The sequence below is a fragment of the Camellia sinensis genome, chromosome 14 (assembly GCF_055761805.1).
Source record: "Camellia sinensis isolate YWXY chromosome 14, ASM5576180v1, whole genome shotgun sequence".
NCBI lineage: Eukaryota > Viridiplantae > Streptophyta > Magnoliopsida > Ericales > Theaceae > Camellia > Camellia sinensis.
In genome coordinates, this window is record NC_138974.1 from 78356777 (window position 1) to 78365889 (window position 9113).

Below are 9113 nucleotides of genomic sequence, written 5' to 3' on the forward strand. Positions count from 1 at the left end.
GGCAATGTTGACCGGGCATACCGGATGAGTGCCAGGTGAGAACTCGGCAACAAAATCGGCCAAGGTTTGGGCTTTGATTGCGGTGCGCGGCTGGAACTTCACATCGAACTGTCCCAACTCGACCGCCCATTTTAATATTCGGCTTGAAAAGTCTGCGCGCTCAAACAAGGCCTTGAGGGGGAACTCGGTCAGTACGACGATGGTATGGGCGTGAAAATAATGTGCCAATTTCCTCGAAGCCACCATCAGTGCCAACGCAAGCTTTTCCAGCGGCAAGTACCTCGTCTCAGCCGGCAGCAAGGTCTTACTTACGTAAAAAATTGGGAGGTGCTTGATTCCTTCAGCCCGGACTAACACCGCACTTACTGCGTGCTGGGAGACGGCAAGGTAAAGGTAGAGTTCCTCACCGGGCTCTGGTGTAACCAACAGCGGCGGAGAAGACAAATAATCTTTGAGCTCGGCCAAAGCTCGGTCACACTCGTCATCCCATGAGAACTTTGACTTCAATGCTTGAAAGAAAGGGCGGCAGCGATCTGATGACCGGCTTATAAATCGATTAAGCGCGGCGGCCATCCCGGCCAGATGCTGCACGTCCTTAGCCGAGCTGGGTTGTTTCAATTCTTGCACGGCTCTGATCTGAGTAGGGTCTGCTTTGATGCCTCGGTTCGTGACTAAGAATCCCAAAAATTTCCCGGATCCCACGCCAAAGGCACACTTCGAGGCGTTCAAGCGCAGCTTGTGCTTCTTCAGAATGGCGAACATCTCGGCTAAGTCGGACAAATGGTGTGCCTCATGTCGGCTCTTTACCACCATATCATCGATGTAAGCCTCCATTGTCCGGCCGAGCAAAGGAGCGAACATTTTTGCCAATCCTCCCAAAGCTTCACTACCGGTCTATCTCGTGCCATATGCCAACGATGTTTTCAGCGCTTTACAGACTGAGGCCGAGGAGGGACTTGAATATGCGTTTTTCAAACCAAAGGGCATAACTCGATAGCAGAAGAGTCCCCTTGGAGTCGTGAAAGAGGTGATCTCTTGGTCAAGCCCATGCATGGCAATCTGGTGATAGCCGCGGTACGCATCCAAGAAACTGAGCCGATTGTGTCCAGCCGTCAAATCCACTAGCTGGTCAATGCGCGGCAAAGGGAAGCTGTCTTTCGGACAAGCTCGGTTGACTGTCTTGTAGTCGACACAAACTCGCCACTTTCCATTTTTCTTGGGCACCACTACCGTGTTGGAAATCCACCGAGGGTAGTGCACTTCCTGTATTGCTCGTGCCTCAAGCAAGTTCTTTACCTCCTCTGCTACTACTTCGGCGTGATGCAGCGCCGATCTCCTTGTTCGCTGGATGATTGGCTTTGCTCCAGGGAAGACATTGAGGTGATGGCAGATAAAGCTTGGGTCAAGACCAGGCATGTCGTAGGGCGACCATGCAAAGACTTCGATGTTCGCCATCAAAAACTCAATCATCTCGGTTCTCTCCATGGCCGAGAGACTTGAACCGAGCAAGAAGAATCTGTCCGGCTGCTCGGCATCAATCCGCACCTCAACCAATTCTTCAACAGCCTTGTCTTCTGCTTTGGTGCCAACATCATCCAAGACACTCCGGTCCTCCGGTCCCTCGATCATTTGAACGAATCCTTTGGCAGCCCGGCTCCCGTTGACCGCCACGAAGCACTGCTTGGACATGACCTGATCACCCCAAATCTCCTCGATTGCCCCCATAGCCGAGGGGAATCTCATCACCTGGTGGTAGGTCGATGCTACGGCTTGCATGGCGTGAAGCCATCCTCTTCCAAGGATAAGGTTGTACGTTGAAGGCACTTGTAGCACCCAAAACTCCACTTGCTTGACCACGGATCCCGCTTTGACCGGCAGGATAATCTTTCCCAATGGCCACTCCGGCTGCGAGTTAAATCCAACCAGTGGCGAAGTGGCCGGAGCCAAGTCTGTCTCACGGAGTTTGAGTTGTTTGAACGCATCATAATACATGATCTCGACCGAGCTTCCCTGATCGATCAAGATCCGTCTAACATCAAATTCTTTGACGCGTAATGTTACTACAAGAGCATCGTTGTGCGGCGTCTGGATACGCTCTAAATCCCTTGAGGTGAAACTAATCACATCTTTCTCCTCTGTCTTCCCCCTTTTGATGGCAGACTGTACTGACAAAACTTCCCTCATATGTTCTGCCTTCTTGATCATGCCCCGGAGTTCGCAAACGCGCTCCGGTTCCACGATGCCGTGGATGACATTAATAACTCCTTGTGGTGGTGCATCTCGGTCATCCTGTCCCCTGGGATCGACCGGAGCCTGATTTGGTTTCACGCCGCCATCAATGTAAAGGTCCAGATGCCCGGCCGCAACCAATTCTTCCAAATGTTGTCGCAAAGGCAAACAATCCTCAGTCCGGTGGCCCCTCTCCCGGTGAAACGTACAACAATACCGCGGATTGTACCCCTTTTGTCCATCGCCCAACTTAGCAGGAAACCGGACATACTCCTCGTCTCGGATTTCGCTAAGTATGCGATAGATTGGAATCTTGAAGACCGTGGTTATGCCAGTCCTTGCCTTCATTCTCCTGTTTGCGTCCTCAACGTCATCACGGGGGTAGTCATCCCGGTCATTCCGACGTCCTCTACCCCGGTTTTTACGATTTGAACCTCGGTCTGATTCCTCTGCTCAGTCATTTGAGCGGCTGGACTCTTGCCCAACTGCGTGCACTTTGCCTGCTGTCTTCTTGTCTGTTCCGACCGGAGTGGCCTTCATGGTGGAAGCTGACGCATCATCCTCTACTCGGATGTGCTCATTGATGCGCTGCATGAGCTGGCCCATGGAGGTCGGTTGGTGCATGGTAAGCGAGTCCCGCAGTCTATGTCCGACCGGGAGACCACGCTTATATTGCGTGATTGCAAGGTTGACCGGGCAATCCAGGATCTCGTTGAAGGTCTCCCAATACCTTGAATTGTATGCCTTCAGTGTGTCGCACGGTTCCATCTTGACACTCAGCAAGTGATCGACTTCCTTTGGCGTTTTTGTGTTAGTTTTGAAGCGCGTAACAAACGCTTCGGCCAACTGATGCCACCGTTGTATGCTCCCTTCCGGCAACCTCTCAAACCACTTTAAGCCCAGCTCACCTAAACTGGACGGGAAGATTAGGCACATAAGTCCGTCATTTCGCCTATGTCCGGCCATGACCTGACGGAAGTGGCTCACATGCATATAAGGATCGGTTTTGCCGTCGTAGAGCGTGAACTTAGGCTGGTGGAAGCCTGCCGGAAGCGGTGTTGTTTCTATTTCCAGGGAAAATGGGGTGGCACTCAGCCTGGCCAGGTCTGTATCTTCAAATATTAGCACTGCTTGGCGGGGTGGAGGCATTCCGACCTCCTCACTGGCGTGAGCCCCGTAGGAGAGCCGCTGGAAAGCTGGTATTCTCTGAGCTTCGCGCCGGCGAGCCCGCTCCCTTAACACTGCCCGTAGGTCCTCTGACTGAGTAGAATAAGAGTACCTCGACGTCGTCGCCGGACGTGAGGGTTTGTAGGTACTGTCTTGCGCGCTAGACTTTTCTGCATGCACGTCGGAATCACCAACCTGGTAACTCCTGGTGATGGAAATGGACTAAGTACGTCGCTGACTCTGATCGCCTGACCGGCGGGACGGGGTGCGCTCACTGTGGTCTCCCACTCCAGCTACACCTTTCCCTTTGACATGCCGCTTAAGATCCTCCATCTCCGCCGCCATCCGCCTGATGACAGCGTCTTGGTCCTTTAACTTGCTTTCCAGTCGCCTGGCGTGTGAGTCTCTCCGCCGGTGACCGTCTGGACTCCGTGAACGCCCATGACTCCTTCCGCGCTTATCCCGCGCGTCTCCCGACTGTCCTCCAGTGGGCGTCCCCAAGTCAGCCATTGGATGGACGGCAGGAGGTCCCTCTCTCCTTCGGGTATACTCCGGGGTGGCTCCGTCGATGGCGGACAACGGAAACTCGTCGTTGTTCGCCATGGACGGCGATCAGATGAACCTGGAAGACAAGGTTTTGTCTGAGAACTTCCCACAGACGGCGCCAATTGTACGGGGAGCAAATATTCCGGCGTGCCCGTATTCCTTTCTTCCAAGCTCCGTCGGTATCCGATCACCTGTGAGCAAATAACGGTGAGCTACCCGGCGGTGTGTGGCCGGAAAAACCCTCCGACGGTCAAGTTAGCACACATCTTAGAGGGAATAGAGAGAAGGGAGAGAGTGTTTGAGTGTAAGAAATCCTTACAGATGTGTTCGTGTGTCACGTATGGGGGGCGCAGACATGCTTATATACCTTCTGAGCCCCATATCCACTCCCTGTCATCTCCTGACACGTGGCTCTGCTATCCCATCTGTCAGCATAAACCATGTCATTCATCACCTGCTCTCAACTGCCTGTCAGCACAGCTGGAGCTCGGCAGCCGAGCTGCCCTTCCTCGGTCATACCATGCTTCATACCTCAAGCGCCTAACCGGATAGACACACGGAGGACCGGGCTAAGCGGCATCCCGGCCGAGCCTAGCCCGGATACTTCGATCGGCCTTCCTGCCGACCATACAGTCTCCTCAGCTGACCATGCCTTTCTGGGCACCGGCCACTCAACTTCCTCGGTTGTCCATGCCTTCCTGGGCACCGGTCACTCGGTCAATCCGGCTTTGGCCATCCTCGGATCGGGCACCCTGGTCCGACCGAGCACTGCCTTACCGAGCAGTTTCTGTCCGGTCCGGGGTGACACTCAGCCCGTACTCCGCCCGGCCCAAATTCTGGCAGCCCACTTTGGGTAAAAAGTCGATCGTCTCGGACCTATGCACCGTTGGGCCCTCAACTTGCTCGGTCGATATCTCGGCCCAACTCCAGATCATAAATTACCCTCTCAATTATAAAACTCTTATAAATTATTTTTTGCCTCCAAATAATACTAAAATTATTCTTGTGAAAACATTCCGCCCATCCAATTGAATGCACACCCCTATACTCCAAAAAGTTTCTCTCCCAAAAACCGTAACAAACCCACGAAGGTGATTACTATTTTATTTCCACATACTTCTTCATGACTTGAGAAAATAAATGTTCGATTATCTGTTTCCGAATAAATAAATAATGTTCGGGCCTGTGTTCCCGAATTTTGGTCGTATGTTCGAGAGTTTAGTCCTAAAAAAATAATTAACAGTTTTTATTATTTTGTTATTTTTTTTTAGAAACTTACCCTTGTAAGACCAATCTGTTTTGAGCTAAGAACACTATCAAAATTATGAATCTCTTTTGAGTTTTTATTGTTGTACTCTTCTCGTCTCATGGAGTTGTAGTTGCCGGAAAAACTTCCATTCATTATCATTGTCGGAGAAGTATATGTAATTAAATAGTTGCCACCGTTACCACGAAATATTGTCGCCAAAGGATTTTCAAAGTTTTGATGGTGAGTAGATTTTGAGGGTGTGATTTGGGAAATATATAGATGGGTAGTGTCACGACCCAAACCCGGCCCTATGGGTTTAGCACCGTAACCGGCCAGTAATCCGAGATTACCGAAGGCCTGCAGAACAGTAATACAGTAAAACAGAGTACAGGGCCTGGCGGAAGCCAATACAGTAATTAAATAGTGTCCATTGAGCTGTGACAGTCTGTATGCAAAAAGGCTTTTCATACATTTATACATAGACAGTACAGAACAGTATACACAATATTTACAATCATTCAGACTAGGGACTCGACCCTAGATAACAGTACAGTAACACTCGGTCTATACAGAACAGTAAAACAGTACGGAAGGGGGAAAAACGAACAAAACACCCCCAAGCCATAGCATGGCAACTCGGAACCTCGCAGTGAGGCACAAAGGCTGGCTTGACAAAACTGGAGTAATCCTGACGCCTCTAGCTGCGGTCTGGTGCCTGTACACCTACATATATATATGAGCAGTGAGCTAAAGCCCAGTGAATAACATAAAGCGTAAAGGGGTTTAGAATGAATGTCCTTACAGTAATGAAAACAGTTCAATTCAATCAGTATTTCAGTCGTTCAGTACAGTAAACAGTCATATGTGGTACATCCATTAGCATAACAGTAACAGTAGGTCTTGAAAGACCGAACAGTAATGATGGCCATCAGTCAGTAAACAGTAGTGGTTCCACGAAGGAACCGACAGAGATCTCTGTAACAGTAACAGTAACAGTAACAGTAAACCGTAGGTACTAAGGATGCCACAGTACAGTTCAGAAATAAAGGACATACATTCATTCAGTAAATAATACCAGTTCAGTAAACAGTTCAGTTCAGTATTCAAAAGATAATCAGTTGAACATATCTTTACACAATTGTTACTCACAAAGTTTGGGCTACAGTAGGCTAGAGCGTGTCTCCCCAGTTGCCAACCCTACACAGTTCACAGGTTGAACACACTAAGCTACACCGTTGGGAAATATCATAACTTAATCCCTAATTTGCCTTGGTGTGTTCTACAACGATATCCTCATCTAAATGTCTTAAACTAGGCTTAAGAATGCCTAGGATGGGATGAGGATGCAAAAACACACTTAGAAAACATTTCGCAAACTTTGCTGAAAATAGGGGCTTCGCTCGAGCGAGACTTTCTCCGCTCGAGCGTAAGTCCAAAATCAAAGGCTTCGCTCGAGCGAGGAATCCTTCGCTCGAGCGGTCTGCAAAACAGTAAAAGTACTGGATGCTGAGATTTTACGCGCGATGGTCGCTCGAGCGGAGCCCTGGACAAAGGTGCTCGCTCGAGCGGGGAACCCTTCGCTCGAGCGAGGAAGCCAAATCTGGAATTTCCAGATCTGTCTCCCAAGCTCAAACCAAGCATTCTACCACTCCAAACTCGACCTCTTGGGCCCAAATTCTGGAAAACATCACTAAATTCAATGTATAACAAGTTTCAAAGCTCAATTTATGAATTCAAGCCCCAAAGGTGAGTCAATTAAAACCACATTCAAACCTATTTTCAAGAACAACATTCAAACATGCATGAATGAGTTTTAAACCAAATTGAAGCTCCAAAGCTTGCTCAAATGAGCTCATTTCTTTCCAAAACCAGATGAAAACATGGTCTATAACAACAATATGAGCATGCATGTACTAATGTCCATGTAATCAACCTCAAAATGCAATAATACTAACATGCATGCAAGAGATGAGCTTCAATCCAACATGTATGCACCAAAACATGGCTTAACTCTACAATTAAAACATGAATTGTGCAAGAACGAACTCAAGAACAACAACAAGAAGATGAATGTCCTACCTTAGTCTTGTATTCAAGGTCTAGGAGCTCAAAGTAGCAATCACACTTCAATTCTCAAACAATTCCAAGCAATTCAAGATGAAAACCAACTCCTCAAGTCTCTCTCTCTCTCTAAGGTCGGTTGAGGCAAGAAGAGGAGAAGAAATGTTTGGTTTGATCACATACGTGGAGTGTAAAAGGCTCAAACATGTATGTTGAGTGGGCCACTAAGGGTGGCAATATGGTAATTAAGCTTAACTCTTTAATTAGCTTATTTAATCTAATTTAATCATACCTAATCAATTTTCAGATAATTATACCATAAAATCACATTAAATATGAGGGTCACGGAACATCAATCGGTTCCTAGTTCGGCCGCCGATAAGGCCTTCAATTAGCAGTTTAAACATATAAACATGAACAGATAATCAGACAATCAAACAGATAGAATGCAATTAACTAACATATACTCAGTCAATTCAGTTTCAATTTCAGTCAGTCAGTTCAGTATTTCATTCAGTTCGATTATCAGTCAGTTATCAGTCATTATCAGTTTCGTTTAACAGTAATCGGTCAGTCATAAATCAGTAAACAGTATGAGGGTTGTTACAGTCTCCCCTCCTTATAAAGAGTTTAGTCCTCTAAACTCGAGTTACCTTCATTCTGGAAGAAAACAGGATTCAGTGGAAACAGTTCAGGATATCTTTTGGCTATGTCATCTTCCCTTTCCCAAGTGGCATACACGCCACCGTGGTTTTGCCAGTCAACTTTCACTAACGGGATCTCTTTGTTCCTCAGTTTCTTGATTCGTCTGTTTACAATCTGTATAGGCCGTTCCTCGTAAGTGTAGTCATCACTCAACACTATCCGAGTAGGCTCAATCACATGGAAAGGATCCCGAAGGTAGTCTCTCAACATAGAGATGTGGAAGACGTTATGCATATGCTCCATTTCAGGAGGGAGCGCAACTTGATACGCCACCGGATTAATTTTCTCAATAATCTCATACGGTCCGACGTATCTTGGTGCCAACTTGCCTTTGACTCCAAGACGAGTTTGGCCTTTCATTGGTGTCACTTTCACAAAAACGTGATCACCCACTTCATATTCTCTGTCCCGTCTTCTGACATCTGCATAACTTTTCTGTCTACTCTGTGCAGTTTTCAGTCTTTGCTGTATCAGTTTCATTTTTTCAGTTGTTTCATACACAATCTCGGGCCCAAGCAACGGCCCATCTCCAACTTCTGCCCAGCAAATTGGAGATCTACATTTTCTGCCATACAATGCCTCAAAAGGCGCCATTCCAATACTCGAATGGTAGCTGTTGTTGTAGGCGAATTCAACTAATGGCAGATGACTTTCCCAGTCTCCCTGAAAATCAAGGACACACATTCTCAGTAAATCCTCCAGAGTTTGGATGGTCCTTTCTGATTGGCCATCTGTCTGAGGATGATAGGCACTACTCAGTCTCAGTTCAGTACCCAGTGCAGTTTGTAGGCTTTGCCAAAACCTCGATGTAAACTTCGAATCCCTGTCAGAAACAATAGACACAGGCACTCCATGCAGTCTTACAATTTCATCAATATAGATGACAGCCAATTTGTCCGCATTATAGATTGTCTTGACAGGTAAGAAGTGAGCAGATTTGGTTAGTCTATCAACAATAACCCAAATTGAATCCATACCTTTTCTGGAGCGAGGTAATCCAACGATAAAATCCATCGTGATATGCTCCCATTTCCACTCTGGTATGGGTAGGGGTTGCAATAGTCCGGCAGGTCGTTGATGTTCAGCTTTGACCTGTTGGCAATGGAGACATTTGGATACAAAATCGGAAATTTCTTTCTTCATTCCCGGCCACCAG